We start from the raw sequence: 16,049 nt of genomic DNA, 5'->3' as shown, positions 1-16,049 counted from the left end.
AGTGTGCCAGCCCCCCTTCTTTTTTAAGATATGTGGGAAGGCAGTATGTGCCTAGAACATGCCATCCAGCCATCAGGCTAGCGTGCTGTAGATTGCCCAAGGAAGGGTGTCTAGAGATTTATTGGCGTGGATGAGGGCATGACAGAGGAGGAATGGTTTCTGGGTTCTTCCACAGACTAGGACACTGTACTCACAGATAGGTGAGCAAATTGAGATGAAGTGGTTGAAAGGGGGGGAAACCAGAGGACATATCTGAATCAAGCCAAGACACTCATCCACATGGGAGACCTGTGCTGGAATAAATAACTTCACCTGCCGCCCACAAGCACACACAGAAAAAGCAGGACTGAGGGCAGACCATGCCAAGCTGGGCCATAGCACCTGCTGGCACATAGGAGATCTGGAACTAGTACACCTGGTAGGGACACATGGGGAGCACAATAGCTGAGGCTGGTGGCTGATCAGGCTGGGTCAGGGCACAGCAGCTGGTGGCATGCACAAGAGCTGAGACAGGGTGTGGGCCTTGCCCGGCTGGACAGGCTGCAACACCCAATAGTGAGTAGGCCATGCCAGGCTGGATTGAAGCACTCAGAAGTACACATAAGATCCAGAGATGGAAAAAGGCCTGGAAGGGGAACCCTGGGACTCCCCTACTAGGCTACATGAGAGAGTCAGAATGGATGTGGGCCAGCCTGGCTAGGCTGCAGCACCAGTAGTTGGTAAGTGCCAGGACTGGGTGCAAGTCATGTCAGGCTGAACTGCAGTGCACCCTGGAGGTGCAAGATTCAGGGCTGGAATGGGACTGGTAGGGGAACCATGGACATTCCTCTGCTGGGCTCCGGCTCCTACTAGAGAGCATGAGAATCAGGGTTGGGAGTGGGCCAGGCTAGTCAAGGTGGCAGCATCTGTTGGCATACATGTGGGCCAGATCTGAGGACTGGATGGGATGAGCTAAGCTGCAGCACCCATGGGTGTGCATGCATGAGAGTGAGAAGGGGTGTGAAATGGATCAGGCTAGACTGCAGCACATGCTGGCACACAAAAACCTGGGCCTGGAGACAGGCCTGACAGAGGTTATTGGAGGCACTGTGGCACTCACTGGTATGCATGAGGACCGGGTCTGTGGCAGCCTGGCTGGGTTAGACTGCAGCACCCATTGGTTCATGTGAGATATGGGTCTGGGGTGGAACTGACCAAGCAGCTTCATCCACTAGTATGTGAGTTGGCTGGTGCAGGTGACAGGCCAAACCTGACTCTATGCTAGCTAGCACACATGAGTCAAGCCTGAGGTCACCTCAGGTAAGTCTAGACCACTGGGCCCAGTCCATGAGCATAGGGAAAAATCACAGGATGTGTGTTTCAACCTTGGAGTGTGTGTACTGGCACTGGGCCTCCTCAATTGCTGATGCCTATGCAGTAGATAGCAGGCCCAGATGCATACTGTGGACATGATAGTCAGCTCATCTAGGCAAGCAAGGAATGTTGGCGCCCTGTCGGAGGATAGAAAGCAGAACAGGTTAGACAACTCTCCTAGCCAAGCTTTGCTACATGTTCCTGGGTCTGTGGATGCGCTAAGGTGGACTTGGTAAGCCATGGGCCTTGGGAAGATTTTATCAACCCTGGTGTAACAAAGCTGCCATCAACATTGGAAAACTATCAAAATCACTCAAGTAACACCCTTGGAACATTCTTCCCGCATCACATTTTCTTCTTTGTTGTTGGTTTGTTTTATTTTGTTTTGTTTTCTCTCTCTCTCTCTCTCTTTTTTTCTGGGGTAAGGGAGAAGATAAAGGAAAAAGCCCCACCCAGCCTCCCACCCATTTGAGGGTTCCCGACGTGGGGCATGCTCCGAGGGCCCTGCACACGTGCTTTTTTTCCCCCAAAGATTTATTTTCTTTTTATTACAAAGTCAGATATACAGAGAGGAGGAGAGACGGAGAGGAAGATCTTCTGTGCAATGATTCACTCCGCAAGAGACTGCCACAGCCGGTGCTATGCCGATCCGAAGCCAGGAGCCAGGAACTTCCTCCAGGTCTCCCACACGGGTGCAGGATCAAGGCTTTGGGCTGTCCTCAATTGCTTTCCCAGGCCACAAGCAGGGAGTTGGATGGGAAGTGGAGCAGCCAGTATTAGAACTGGCGCCCATATGGGATCGCAGTGCATTCAAGTTAAAGACTTTAGCCGCTAGGCCATTGCGCCAGGCCTGCTCAAGTGGTTTTGATAGTTTAACAGTTCTGAATTGCTGCCAATCTCACCATTCCAAGCACGATGAAATCTCTCCAGGATCCACTGGCTGACAGTCCACCTTAGAGTCTCCATTTGCCCAAATTTTCACTGTCAATACTTGGCTGGGGTAGATGATCAATTTGTTCTGTCCTCCATCCTCTGTTGTGGTACTAGGTGTCCTCTGCAGGTTCTAATGGACAGCCATTTCCTCCATGTGCACCTGGATATGCTGTCCATTGCTCTGTCTGAGCCTCTGAGGAGACAGCTTTGACACATGCACTCCATGGTCAAACTGGAAACTACACTTCTCATGGTTGTGGTTCTGAGATCAGTTTAGTTGGAGGGTTCCCCAAAGAATCTTCATCTGAGATGATCCCAGGCCTGATTCTTGTGTGTGAATGCCAGTGCAGGGTCCAGCACAGTCCATCACCCTAATCAGCTTATGCATATGTTGGTGGTTACAATTGCCGGGTCAGTTCTATTTCTAGCCCTGTCTTCCACATGAACCAGTGGGTGTTGCAGTCCAGCATGATCCTGCTTACCACAATTATGACCCTCACACAAACCAGTGGGAGCCTCAGTCTAGTCGGAGTAACCCACAATAACCTCCACCAGGCTTACCCCCTGCCCTGGTTCCTATGCTTGCCAGTATGTACAGTAGACAGGTCTAGTCTATCCCACATCTCGTTCAGCTCTCCTACATGTCAATGGGCATTGAAGCCTAGTTCAACCCCAGCCCAACTATCTAGCTCACACATATGTGGGCAGGTGCCATTATGTCTAGCCATGCCTGCCCCAGTCCTGGTTCTCATGCTCACCAGATGGAATGGCAACCCAGAAGGAAATGCCTATTGCTTCCCTACGGGCCCCTCCCCACTCCCGGATCATGCACTCTTCAGGTGGTTCTGCATTTTAACTTGACAGAATTAGCCCCCAGTGCCAGCATCTGTGGCAAAGCCCAACCAACCCTCACCCACTCTGATTTATGCTTGCACCAGTTGGAACAGTCAGTCTAGCCTGGCTTTTCCCTGATCTAGCTCACATGAGGCCCACAGGTGTAGCCTTGTCTGGTCTGGTCTGTTCCCATTCCAACTCACGCTCTCCAGTGAAAGAGGTGTTCCAGCAGAGGAGCCCTCCGCATTCCCTCTACCACCTTTGTCCCCTCAGCACTCCTGGTTCTCACGTGTGCTGGTTGGGTGCTGCGGCCCAGTCTTACATGTCTCACCTCGCCTCCACGTTTACCAGTAGCCCGGCCTGGCCCAGCCAACCCCCAATTCCAGCTCATGTTGGTGGGAATTACAGCCTCGTTCAGCCCAGCGGGCACCCAGTCCCAGCCGTTATGTGAACTGGTGTGTGTTGCCACCAAATCCAGCCTGACCCACACTCTATTCCAGTACTCAGATTCGCCAGTGCATGATGTGAACTGGTTCAGCCTGGTCTGCCCCCGACCTGTGCCAAATGTGTGCTGGTGGGTATTGTTTCTTGGCCTGGTCTGGGTTACTCCCTCTCATGGTTCTTGCCTCACCTGCCCCCACATCATCACATTTTCTAAGGCATCATCAAATGACTGCCATTCCCAGGTGTCAATGTAGTTTGACAGGAAGGAGTGGTTCCCCTCCCATTCCGCCTGCAGATACTACAGAATAAAAAAAACTGAAACATATGTCGCACCCACTTTCCTGCATACCTCAACCCTCTGCAAATCAAGACCCTCATGGGTGTGCATCACTCTCAACTACGTAAACAATGTTAAAAATAATTTTTAAAAATAAGTAAATAGGGGATCTGGCACAGTGACCTAGCAGCTAGAGTCCTCACCTTGGGTGTGGCAGGATCCCATATGGGCGCCGGTTCTAATCTCGGAAGTTCCACTTCCCATCCAGCTCCCTGCTTGTGGCCTGGGAAAGCAGTCGAGGACGGCCCAAAGCCTTGGGACCCTGCACCCGCATGGGAGACCTGGAAGAGGCTCCAGGTTCCTGGCTTCGGATCGGCATAGCACTGGCCATTGTACTCACTTGGGGAGTGAATCATCGGATGGAAGATCTTCCTCTCTGTCTCTCCTCCTCTCTGTATATCTGACTTTGTAATAAAAATAAATAAATCCTTAAAAAAAAAAAAAGTAAATAGGGCCTGGCATGGTAGCCTAGAAACTAAAGTCCTTGCCTTAAACGTGCTGGGATCCCATATGGGCGCTGGTTCATATCCTGGCGGCCCCACTTCCCATCCAGCTCCTTGCTTGTGGTCTGGGAAAACAGTCAAAGATGCCCAAGGACTCCCTGCACCCACGTGGGAGACCCAGAAGACGCTCCTGGCTCCTGGCTTTGGTTTGGCGCATCTCCAACTGTTGCAACCACTTGGGGAGTGAATCGTTCATTGGATGGAAGATCTTCTTCTCTGTCTCTTTTCCTCTCTGTATATCTGACTTTGTAATAAAAACAAAATAAATTTAAAAAATAAATAGAGAGCCCAGTGCGGTAGTGTAGTGGTTAAAGTCCTCACCTTGAACACGCTGGGATTCCATATGGGTGCCAGTTCTAATCCCATTGGCCCCACTTCCCATTCAGCTCCCAGCTATGGCCTGGGAAAGCAGTCGAGGATGGACCAAAGCTTTGGGACCCTGCGCCTGCGTGGGAAACCTGGAAGAAGCTCCTGGTTGCCGGCTTCAGATTGGCTCAGCTCCAGCCGTTGCGGCCACTTGGGGAGTGAACCACTGGATGGAAGATCTTCCTCTCTATCTCTCCTCTGTGTATCTGCCTTTCCAATAAAAATAAATAAATCTTTAAAAATAAATAAATACCTCATGGGACAGTGTATGTCCCCCCCCCAAAAAAAAAGCTGGCCTGAATCTGATTAAGTCACTAATTGTAATTATCTACATACCAGAAATACAAGGGACAGTTAACCAGTACTCCAATACAGCTGCCAATGTTCAGCTTAAGGGTTCCAGTGTTACGGTGCAATGAGTTAAACCCCGGCCTGTGATGCCAGTATCCTATATGGGCCCCAGTTGGAGTCTCTGCTGCTCCACCTCCTGTCCAACTTCCAGCTAGTGTGCTTGGGAAGGCAACCGAAGGTGGCCCAAGTACCTGGACTGCTCTAGCCATGTGGGAGACCTGGGTGTAGTTCCTGACTCCTGGCTCCTACAAGGCCCAGGGCGTTTTGGCCATTTTGGGGTGTGAAGCAGTGACTGGGAGATGTACCTCTGTCTGTGTAACTGCCTTTCAAACAACTCTAAGAGAAAAGAGTAAGGAGAAAATTGCATATTTATTGAAATGCATATAGGATTTATTAATGTGGATGGGTGACACTTTTGGATTTAAAACTTAAGCTGTCTTAACATTACTAGAACAAACTCGGCTATGGTACAAATGTGTGCAGAATAATATGTGCAGAAAATTTATAGAAACCCACTCAAACTTCGAAAATATCTCTTAATACTAAAACTGATCTGATCAAATATGTATCTATGAATTGTGGAAGTGTCGGGCTTAATGGGGACATGTTAGAAACACTCTCTTGAAACAGAATCAAAAGCAGGAAGCCACTAAAACCTCATCTATTTTGGTATATATATGGTAGCCCAAGCCACTGCAAAAAATAAACAAGGCAAAAAGTCAAATTAACAGAAGCTGGAATAAAAGGTGGGGACTAAAGTATATGAAATTGTTCACAGCAGGTTCAAGTTCTGGCTTCTTTACTTCCAATTCAGCTCCCTGCCTATGGCCTGCAGAAACGTCAAAGGATGGCCCAAAGCCTCGGGCCTGTGCACCTGCATGAAACACCCAGAAGAAGCTCTTGGCTCCTTGCTTTAACCAATCCAGCTCTGGCCATTGCAGCCATTTGGGAACTGAAGCACTAGATGAAAGATCTCTCTGTGTTTCTCCATCTTGCTCTGTAAAATCTGCCTTTCAAATAAAAATAAATCTTCAAAAAGAGAACTTAGATATTTTAGCATCCTTTGACTTTAAGAATTAAGTGTTAATTTTTTAAACATGTGATCATGGTATTTTGATTAGTTTTATCTTGAAATATTTATTTATTTGAAAGGTGGAGTTAAAGAGAGATGGGAGAGACAGAAATCTTCTATCTGCTTGTTTACTCCCCAAATGGCCAAAACAGCTGGAGCTGAAGCCAATTTGAAGCCAGGAGCTTCTTCTGGGTCTCCCACAAGGGTGCAGGGTCCCAAAGACTTGGGCCATCCTCCACTGCATTCCCAGGCCACAAGCAGGGAGCTGGATGGGCAATACAGAAGTTGAGCCACAGCTGGCTTCCATATGGGATGCTGCACTTGAGCCGTTGCACTATTACGCCTACTCCTTTCATTTTTCAAGTGAGTCCAAAGGTACAAGCTTGTGTCCTTCCGTCTACTTTGGGGATTATTTGTCAGTGCAGCAGCAGTTAGGTGGGAAGAGAAGTGAAGGTGCACTGTCTTGAACTTCCAGAAGTCTTAAACCAGTCACACCTATCTTTTCTAGATTTATATATTATTTATTTAAAAGACAAGAGTTGCAGAGATGGGAAGATATAGAGATTCATCTACTGGTTTGCTCCCCAAAACAGAAACCAGGAACCTGGACCTTTATCCAGGTATCCCACTCGGGTGCAGGGTCCCAAGGCTTTGGGCCATCCTAGACTGCTTTCCCAGGCCATAAGCAGGGAGCTGGATGGGAAGCGGGGCTACCGGGATTACAACTGGCACCCATATGGGATCCCAGCATGTTCAAGGCGAGGACTTTAGCTGCTAGGCCACCACACTGGGCCCTAAATCTGCTTTTCTAATAAAAATAAGTAAATCTTTAAACACACATACCACAAATATATTTGGAACTTCCGCATCTCGGGATGCTTCTCTCTGCCTGCTGTCTAAACCTCTTCATCGGAAAGGTCTTCCCAGTCACTCTATCCAAGTGGAAATGCATCTGTGCTCGCTTTGGCAGCACACATACAAGAGGAAATGCGTCTACATTGATCACTCCCTGTTCCCTTACCTAGTTTAATTCAAAGCGCATAGTGCTACATGAAATATTCTTTATTTTGTTTTTGTTGATCACCTGCCCCACTTCTACTAGACTATGCATTCTGTGAAATCAAGGGTTTTATTACTTTTACTCATTTCCATATCCTTAAGGCTTCAAACAGTGCCTGATGCATGGTAAATGCTCAATAAGTTACTTGTTGAATGAATGAATGAACTCATTAATGGGGGAAACTAGGTCAACCTACAAAAGGCTTTTCTGCTCCCGCCCACTCTGCAGCAGGGAAGTGAGTAAGAAACACAGCAGCAGCTACAAGTATCACTTTCGGAAAGCAACAACACTGTTGGGGCCTGAGTGTCCATTAAGTGTTTGATGATTCTGACAATTGCACATATTCTGTAATGGTTAGAAGCATCCTGCAGAGTGAATCTAGAACCTGGTGGGTAGCCAAGCAGGCTTTAGAGACCAGGATTTGAGTCTTGCTCCCTGTTCCTTAGCCATATGATCTTAGACAAATCCTTCAAAATGTTTACCTCTGCTCCTCTGCAAATGTGGTTAATAACAGAATCTCTCACCGAGTTGGAGGGAGAATTGAATGAGATCATGTAACTAAAGCATGTAGCAAATTCCCTGGCATAGCTAGTGGCTGGAGAACTGTTGCTATGGTACCCATTTTTCAAATGAAGAAATTCATTCTTGGAGTGTTACACTGAGCAGGTTGGGATCGCATGAATATCCGAAGATGGACTGAGTGAGGATTCGGAGCATATTTTGTCTACAATATTACATGAGGCTTCTCCATTGCCAAGTTCTGTTCTGCCTTTTAAGTTTCTTTTCCAGCTTGTTAGCTCCCCCTTGTGGTAAATAAGCAAATATTTACTCATCGGAGCTGGGGACCGTGGTTGCCATGGACAAGCATCCTCTCAGCATCCTAGGACACTGAGCCGTCCAGAGACAGGCTCTCCTGTAGCAGAAATCTCAGGAGTGTTAGCACCCTGCTCCCGCTCTCTCCCTGCAGCTGATGATGCTGAGGCCACTTTGGAAAAAAATGTGAAGGAAAAAAATATAAAATATTGTAATACCAAAAGAGCCTATGTTTAATACAGCATTTCAGCTATCTTTGTGGCTCATGGTATTGTTGGATAAATATGACTTACAGACCTCACAGGGTATATCCATAAGCATGTCAAGGAAAAATCAAAGTTTGAGATGGTAAACGATAATGCATTAAGTTGCTTTGTTGTAGCTACTCAGTCCCCAAACAAATCTTTAACTAAAACATGCAAGAGTTGATGCTGCAACATAATTTTATTAGAGAAAGCAAGGTAAAGCCTACTGAGCCCAGGACCCACACCCTTTACCAGAGTTCACCCTGAACAGTGGAGGGTTTTTTTTTTTAAAGATTTATTTTTATTATTTTTTCATTGGAAAGGCGGATATACAGAGAGGAGAGACAGAGAGGAAGATCTTCCGTCCGATGATTCACTCCCCAAGTGAGCGCAACGGGCCGATACTATGCCGATCCGAAGCCAGGAGCCTCTTCCGGGTCTCCCACGCGGGTGCAGGTTCCCAAGGCTTTGGGCTGTCCTCGACTGCTTTCCCAGGCCACAGGCAGGGAGCTGGAAGGGAAGCGGGGCTGCCGGGATTAGAACCGGCGCCCATATGGGATCCCGGGCGTGCAAGGCGAGGACCTTTAACCACTTGCGCCACCGCGCCGGGCCCATATATACAATTTTTTTTAAAAAGATTTACTTATTTTTATTGGAAAGGTAGATGTACGGAGAGGAGGAGAGACAGAGAGGAAGATCTTCCGTTCGATGATTCACTCCCCAAGTGAGCACAATGGCCAGTGCTGTGCCAATCCAAAGCCAGGAGCCTGGAACTTCTTCTGGGTCTCTCATGTGGGAGCTGGATCCCAAGGCTTTGGGCTGTCCTCAACTGCCTTCCCAGGCCACAAGCAGGGAGCTGGATGGGAAGTGGAATTTCCAGGATTAGAACCGGTGCCCATATGGGATCCCGGTGCATTCAAGGCGAGGAATTTAACCTCTATGCTATTGCGCCGGGCCCTGACCTCTATATACCTAATAATAACCTCACATTGTCTTACTCTTACATTTCACTTTTACAGCATGGATTCTTTAACAATGTAGTGGAAGCAGAGAAAACACAGAGAATGCTGTAATTTTAGGCAGTATAGGGAAAGAGAAAATCGGGAACAGCTTGCTGAAATGTTATATTTGTCAGGTTTCTCACTTGAATAGATTCTGAATAAGTTAAATTGCTGAGTAGCTCAGAGAAGCACTACAAAGTCTGGACAGCAGGCTCAGAGCCCACACACAGTCCTCTCTGCCCATAATTCAGATGCTCCAAGAATAGTGCTCGGTCAGGGCGCTTTGCCCACTACCTGCCATGTACATCACTGGCAGCAGCAGGTCACTGCTCCACGGCTGCTATGGAAACTGGAAATTACTTCCTTCAGGAACATTCTTTTATCGATGTGGCTTATTTTCAGCAAACAGCTCCAGAGTTGGAATCTAGTGTAGGTGCTCCAGACAGGCCCAACGTCAAGTCAGGGCCAGCATCTGGCTTCAGCAGAGGCTAGGAAAACGTGTGTGTGGTATTCCCAGCTGCTCTGGTGAAAAGTGGGGTTGACTTTGGATGAAATGCATAAGGTGAGAAATTCCCAGATGCTGAGCAGTGTCTCTTTCCACGTGGAAGACCTGTGTTGGGATAAGCGACATCACCCAGTGTCCACTGGTGCTTTCGAAAGCCATCGCTGGGGGGCATACCTGGCTGGGCTTGGCTATAGTACCCACTCATGAGTGTCAGAGCAGAGGATGGGCCACGTTACGCTGGGTTGCAGCACCAACCAGAACATGAAGGAACCAGATCTGGGTGCAGACTCTATTGGGGGACTGTGGGCTCACCTCTGGAGCTGCAATGCCTGCTGGCTTATGCAGAATTGGGGACAGTGACTGGCCGAGCCAGGCTGGATCAGTGGGATTCACTTGAAAGCAGCCCACTTGACACTCACAGGGGCTGGGACTAGGAGAAGGCCGGGTGAGCCAGACTGCAGTAACCGCTTGCAGATTTGGGGTTGGGAACAGGCCTGGTAAAGGAACATAGAGAACCCCTTTATTAGTTCGTAGCTCCCTCTTTGGAGCACAGGAGCCAGGGCTGGAGGGTGAGCCAGACAAGGTAAGGCTGCACCACTCATCAGCGTTTGTGTGGGCTGGACCTGGGGACAGGCTGGGCTGGGTCAGGCCTTAGCACCTGCTAGCATGCACAAGAGCTGGGACTGGGGATGGGCTTCAGAGGGAAACTCTGGGTACTCCCCTACTGGACTGCAGCTTCTACTGGTGAATGTGAGGACAAGGGCTGTGGGCAGATCAGGCTGGGCAGGGTTCCAGCATCTGCATGTGTATGGGCTGGGTTTGGGGGCAGGTCAAACTGGCCTGGGCTCTAACACATGCTGGCACTCATGAGAACAGGAAAGGGCATGGGACATGCCAGGCTAGGCTGCAGCACCCACTAGGTCACATGAAAACCATGTCTGGTGGCACGCCAGGCTGGGCTAGGCTATAGCACCCATCACTGAGAACCAGAATGGGTGTGGGTCAGGCTGGGCTAGGCCACAGTACCCTCTGATGTGTGCCAGGACTGGGGACCAGCAATGTCAGTCTGATCGTCAACACCCAACCACATACCAGGGATCCAGGGCTGGGAGTGGGGAACTTGGGGAATGTTCTTACTAGACACAGCACCTGCTGGTAAGTGTGAGAGTCAGGGCTTGGAACAGGCTAGACCAGGCTGAGCTGCAGCACCTGTCAGTAAGTGTGTGAGTTGATCTGGGGGTGGGCCAGACAGGATCAGTCCAGAGCAACAATGGCACAAATTAGAGGCAAGACAGGGTACAGGCCAGCCTGGGTTGGACTACAACAGCAGCCAGTTCATATGGAGGTTAAAGGTAGGCCAGGCTGGGCTAGGCTGTTGTACCTGCTGGTGGATGCTGTGACTGGGGGTGGACCATCTCAGACTGGGTAATAGCACCTGCTGACAAACATAAGACCTAGAGCAGTTGAGAGTGTGTCTGGTAGGGGAACTTTGGGAACTCCCATGCTGGGATGCTGCTTCCACTGGGAATGTGAGAACTGGGACCAGGAATGGTCCAAGCTGGGCTAAGCTGCTGTTTAACAGCAAGGAGTGGCCCTCTCTACCTTCTGCCCTGTGGACTCAGGAGAAAAAAAAACCCTGAGACATTTGTTCCATCCACCTTCCTCCATACCTGCCACTCCCCACCCTAATCAGAGGCTTACATGGGCATGTTTCCCTCTCAACTATATAAACAATATTAAAAATAAAATAGAATTTAAAAACATGCGGCAAGGCAAAGAACAGCATTTTGGGTCAGGCTGCAGATTGCCCAGGGAAGGGAACTTGGAGATATATTAGAGTGGGAACACTGAGGGCATGATTGACAGTGAAGGAATCATTTGTGCAGTCTTCCACGGACCAGATCACTGTACTCTCAGGCAGGTGAGTGAACTGAGACAGAGTGGTTTACAAAACCGAAGTTGGAGGGCATGTGTGGATTAGGCTAAGGTACCCATCCAATTTTGGAGACCTGGGCCAAACTAAGTAGCCTCTGGGATTGGGGGAATGGCCAGTTGAGCTAGGCTACAGTACTTGCTCACAAGTGTCAGAGCCACATGTCAACCATGACATGCTGGGCTGCAGCACCAACCAGAATGTTACAGAACCAAGTCTGGGGGCAGCATCTGTGGGGCACATGTGGCCTTACCTCTATGGAACTTCAATACCTGCTGGTATGCATGAGAAGTGAGGGTGGTGATGGGCTGAGTCAGGCCAGATGCAGAACTCACTGATACTTGCAAGAGCCAAGGCTGAAAGAAGGCTGTGCTGGGACAGGCTGCAGCACCACCAGTTGCTCTCAGCTGCGACTAAGGGCAGAGCATGCTAAGCAGGACTGTGGCACCCACGAGCACATGTGAGATTCAAGCCTGGGACCAGGACTGGTAAGGCAACAGCTTCTGCTGGTGGGCATAATAGCCAGGGTTGGGGTGGGCCAAGCTGGTCTAGGAGGCAACAGCCATTGGCATATGTGTGGGCCAGGTTTGTGGGAGGGACAGGTTGAACTAAGCTGCAGCATCTGTGTGTACAGGAAAGCCTGACAGGATGCCCTAGGCAGGATGGACTAACCTAGGGCATAGCACATGCCAGCACACACAAAAATCAGGGCTGTGAGTGGGCCTGGTGGGAGCGCTGGAGCTCGCCCTAACTAGGCCCCAGCACTTGCTGCTGTGTGTGAAGACTGAACCTGTGGTGGGCTGAGCCGGGCTAGGCAGCCAGTTCATGTGAGAGAAGGGGCTGGAGATAGATCTAACCAGGCAGCTGCATTCGCCAATATGTATATCAGCTGGTACAGGTAACAGACTGAACCTGACCCTACGCCAGCTGGTGCACATAGGAGCCAAGTCTAAGATTGAGATGTCTTGGGAGATTCCCCAGCTAGATGGCTGGACTCAAATCCCAGCCACAGGGAAAATCACAATGTATGTGATGTGACCCTGAAGTGCATGTATCAGTACTGGGACTCCTCAGTTGTTGACGCCTGTGCAGTGGTCAGCATGCCCAAATGCACACAGGGGACATGACAGCCAGCTCATCCAGCTGAGCAGAGCATCTGTAATGCCTCGTCAGAGGATGGAAAACAGATCAGATTGGTCAGCTCTCTTGGCCAAACTTTACAGCATGTTCCTGGGCCTGTGGATGCACTAAGATAGACTTGGTCAACCAGTAAATCTTGGAAAAATTTTCTCAACCCAGGTGCAATGAAGCTGACTACATCTTAAAACCATCGAAACCATTCAAGTAACACCCTTGAACACTCTTTCCCACATCAGGGTCTCTAAGGCATCGTCAAATGACTGTCCCCCATCCCCAGGATTGATGTAATTTGACAGCAAGGAGAGGCTCCTCCCCCTTGTTTCCCAGCAGACCTGGAGAATAAAAAGGAAAGAATAGACAAAAAAAAAAAGGGGGGGGGGGTGGAGAGGGGTCAGCGCAGTAGCCTCGTAGCTAAAATCCTGGCCTTTCAAGTGCGGGGGCTGGGTGGATGGGAAAGGTGGCACTGGTTTGTGTCCTGGCTGCTCCACTTCCCATCCAGCTCCCTGCTGTGGCCAGGACTGGAAAGTAGTTGAGGATGACCCAAATTCTTGGGACCCTGCACCTGCGTGGGAGACCTGGAAGAAGCTCCTGGCTCCTGGCTTCAGATCAGCTCAGCTCTGGCCATTGTAGCCACTTGGGGAGTGAAACATCGGACAGAAAATCTTCCTCTCTCTGTCTCTCTTCCTCTCTGTATATCTGACTTTCCAATAAAAATAAATAAATTTAAAAAAAAAAGTAAAGCAAAAGCTAATTAAGTATATTAGAAGTCAGAATAGTGCATTCATCTGTCTTTAAAACTTCTAAAAATTGCATTTGAGAGACATAGAAAGGGAGAGGCAGTGACCCAAGAATTGGGACCTCCCAGGGGCCACCTCTGGAGGAAGCTGGACTGGGAGCACTGCTGGACTTGTGCTTAGGCACTTCAATATGGGATGCCTGCAGGTGTCCCTAACAGCATCTTACCTGCTGGGATAAACAGGAGCTCCTGTTTATTTCCCTGATAATCCTGTACTATTTGGTATTTTTATATTCCTAAACAGTACAGATAATCTAAGTATAAGCACAGTATGCCCAGGCTGCAGGCAAGTACCTAAGTTGCTTTATTTCTAGGCAGGTGTAACACTGCTGGGAGAAAAGCAGCTAATAGCTGGTGGGCATTCTGGGACTGGTTAATGCTAAATTTCTGTGAATTATACCAATATGCCAGCATAGTTGCTTATTTTTTTAAGTGGCCAACCAGACCACTGTACTTGCATGTAGGCAAGGGGGCTGACATTGGGCGGTTCAAGGAGGGAAACTGCAAGGCCTTTCTGAGTCAGACCACTTCACTCATCCACATGGGAGACATGAGCTGGGCTGGTTACACAAAATCCAGAGTTGGGAGGCATGCCTGGCAGGGCTAGACTATAGTACCTGCCAATGAGTGTTGGCACAGGAGATGGGTCACACCATGACACCAACCAGCATATGAGATAACTGGGTCTATGGCAGATTCTGTGGGGAATTTATGGACTCACCCCTTTGTGACTGCAATACCTGCTTGTTTGCTCAAGAGCTGGGGATGGTTATTGGCTGAGCTAGGCAACAGAACTCACTGACACTCATGGGAATTGGGATTAGGATCAGACAGGGCTGGTCCAAGCTGTACCACCCACAGGCACACTCAAGAGTTAGGTGTGGAATGGGCTGGGCCACAACATCCACCAGCACACACGAAGATTGAGACTGGGGGACAGAATATACCAGGTAGGAGCCTAGCACCCACTGGCATTCATGAGATCCACGTCTGGGAGTGAACTTGGTTGGGGAACTTGAGGCACTCCCCTAGTCAGTTCCCACTGGTGAACATGTTAGTCAGGGCTGGGTGTGGGCCAGGATGCCAAGGCAGCTCCATCTGTCAGCAGGTGTGGGGGCTGGCTTGTGGGGAGTGGACTGCTGAAATACACAGGAGCCAGGATGGGGTGTGGGCCATGCCAGGCTAGGCTATCTCACCTACTTTTTTGATTGAGAGTCAGGGTTGAGGGCAGGCTGGGCAGAGCGTGGCTCAGCACTTATTAGGAGAGTTGGGACTAGGGCACAGCTTGCCAGGCAAAGCCAGGCTGCAGCATCTGATGGCAAGGGCCAATACAAGGGCACCCATACCAGGCTGGGTCAGAGTAACCACTGGCATACAGAAGGTCTGTGGCTGAGAGAGGGCTTAGTAGGGGAGAATATGGGATACGCCTGCTGGGCTATGGTTCTCACTGGTGAGTGTGGAGGCTGGGAATGGGGACAGGCCAGGCTGAACATGGCTGCAACATCCCTCAACATGTGTGTGAGCTGGGCCTTGGGGGTGTGCCAGATTGAGCTAGGTATCAGGACCCATTGGTGCTCATGAGACCCAGAGTGGGTGTGGGCTGGGCTGGGCTGGGCTAGGTCTCTGTACCCACTAAACCAGATGAGAGCTGCTTCAGGGGGTGGGCCAGGAAGGGATGGGATGTAGTGCCCACTGGAGAGAGCCTGAACGGACATGGGATGGACAAGGGACTAGAGGTAGATTGAGTCAGGCTGAGCCAAACACCCACCAGTGTGCGTGAGATCTGTAACTGCGAGCTGATCTGATAGGGGTACTTGGGGAACTCCCCTGTTAGGATACAGCCCCAGCTGGTTAGTGCAAGAACTGAGGCTGAAGGTAGTGCAGGCCAAGCTAGGCTGCGGTACTTGTCAGCATATGTGTGGGTCAGGTCTGGAGGCTGGCTGGACTGGGCTGGTTTGTAACACCTGCTGGCAGGTGTGCGAGTCAGAGTGGGGTGCAGGTTAGGCCGGATTGAGATGAATCACCACCAGTTCACATTAGGACTGGAACGGGGGTCTGATTGACCTGGGCTAGGCTGCAGCACCACCCAGCTTGAGCTAGGACTAGAGGCAGGCTGAATGGAGCCAGGCAGCAGCACCTCCTGACAAATGCTGAGGCAAGATAGACCATGCAGACTGGGCCACAGCACTCACTGGCACATGCAAGACTCCAGGCTGGGAGTGAACCCTTTGGGGGAGGGTATACTGGGCCACTGTTCCCACTGGTGAATGTGAGAGCTGGGACTGGGGGTGGATTAGGCTAGACAGGGCTGCAACAACCATTGGCCTGCATGCAAGCTGGGTTTGAGGGAAGGCTGAGCTAGG

Source organism: Ochotona curzoniae, unplaced genomic scaffold (assembly GCF_017591425.1).
Source record: "Ochotona curzoniae isolate NIBS_2020 unplaced genomic scaffold, NIBS_Ocur_1.0 contig_3819, whole genome shotgun sequence".
Taxonomy (NCBI): domain Eukaryota; kingdom Metazoa; phylum Chordata; class Mammalia; order Lagomorpha; family Ochotonidae; genus Ochotona; species Ochotona curzoniae.
The sequence above is the reverse complement of the archived record's forward strand: the minus strand, read 5'-3'. Positions refer to the sequence as shown.